Consider the following 1,885-nt stretch of genomic DNA (forward strand, 5'->3'; position numbering starts at 1 on the left):
GTTACCTAGCAATTAGGTTTACAAGGCCTCAAATGAGATCAATCTCATATTTTACCAAAAACTCTATTTTGGTGCCCTAGGGTTCCCATCTTGCCATTTGCAATTTAAAACCCTAACTCTAGCTTCAATCCACTAACAATGGTGTTAGGGGTCCATTTGACCCCATTTCCAAAGCTCAAAACCCAAAAACCCTAAATTTCACAAGTTAGGGTTAGAAGCTTACCTCTAGGTTAGCTCCAAGAGAGAAGAGAGGAAGAGGGAGAGGTCAAAAGCCTCCTTTTGTTGATCTCCTTCTTCTTCTGCTTCCTTTCCTTCTTTTCCTTCTCTTTTCCTCTTCTTCTTCTTTTTCTTCTTTCCCTTCTAGAGAGAGAGAGCAAGAAAGTGTGAGAGAGAGAGGGAGTAGAATGAGAGAGTGAGAGGGAGAGAGGGACTAATAAGCCCTCTAATATAACAATATCCAGTTGGCCCCCTCAACTTTTCATCCTCTGCACAGCCCTCACTGGGCATTCTGCGCGCGGAGGGACCGGTCTCCCCGACTTGGGACCGGTCCCCGAGAGCTTCAGCTCGGGTCACGCGTTCGGGTACCGGTCTCTCCTAGAGAGACCGGTCCTCGGGAGACCGGTTCCTTCCTGAGAGACCGGTTCCCGAGAGCTGGGATTTCAGGACTTAGCCAATTTTTGACTTTTCACGCTGGGCTCGCGTTCGGGGACCGGTCCCTCCCTGCCAGGGACCGGTTGCCTTAAGCAACCCTGCAACACCCGCTGATGGGACCGGTCCCTCCTTGCCAGGGACCGGTCCCCGAGAGCAGTTTTGCTCCAGTGCAGGTTTCACACTATTTGCTCTCGTGGACTTGTTTCCAATGCACTTTTGGTGATTTTGACATCTTTGGCTTTTCCAAAGCTCACCAACACAACCCTTGGTCGATCCTGGATGAAGTCTAATCCTCGTATTTCGAGAATTCACTTCCTCACAAGTACTCACCGGATCAGGAAGAGATAAACAAGGTAATGAGCAGATATACTGAATACAGTAGCAATAAACTGAAAGAAAGTAGGAACTATACTGAATAACGGCTACCGCTACTGTAACTAGAACAGAAAGCATACATGAATATCTACTATAGTAGCAAGACGACTGTAAAGTAAGAACTGTAAGTATGCATGCAACGACTGCTACTATAGACATATGCGTCAACTGGATGTATAGACCAAATATACCCAATCTGAAATCTGCTGCTCTGTTGGTCCGCACCTGAACCTCAAGCCTGTGCCCTGGAGGTCCGCACCGCAAACCTCCTGACAGTACCATTGCCACTCTAACATGCATATAACCCTTCTAGGGCTCATGGGTTGACACCTGCAACCATTTTTTCGGAAAAGAACACCCCTTGCGATGGATCAGACCGCCGGTGTTCGTGAAATGCGAACGAGTCTCGGGCGGTCAATGCTGATATGCTCAAAGGTCAACCGTCGGCAACCAGCCGACAATCCTGCCTACAGGGCTCACCGACCGTATAGGTCATCAACTGTAAGGAAGCACAAGAACCGACCACTCAGGTCAACTAGGATGGAACGACTCTACATCCTCTCAAAAGTATGAAAGTACTGCTAGATGGGTCAACTGATGCAAGAACCAACCAATAGATCACAGAAATGTATCACTATAATCTGGAACTACCGTCAGCCATTAGCCGACAATCCTGCCCCTCAGGGTACACCGACCTCAATGGTCATCGGACAGCAGAAGTCAAAGAACCGACCAACCAGGTCACTGATACGAAGTACAAGAAACCACCAACCAGGTCACCAATACGAAGTACGAGAATCGACCAACCAGGTCACTAATACGAAGTATAAGAAACCACCAACGAGGTCACCAATACGAA

This window comes from Ananas comosus, unplaced genomic scaffold (genome assembly GCF_001540865.1).
Source record: "Ananas comosus cultivar F153 unplaced genomic scaffold, ASM154086v1, whole genome shotgun sequence".
Taxonomy (NCBI): Eukaryota; Viridiplantae; Streptophyta; class Magnoliopsida; order Poales; family Bromeliaceae; genus Ananas; species Ananas comosus.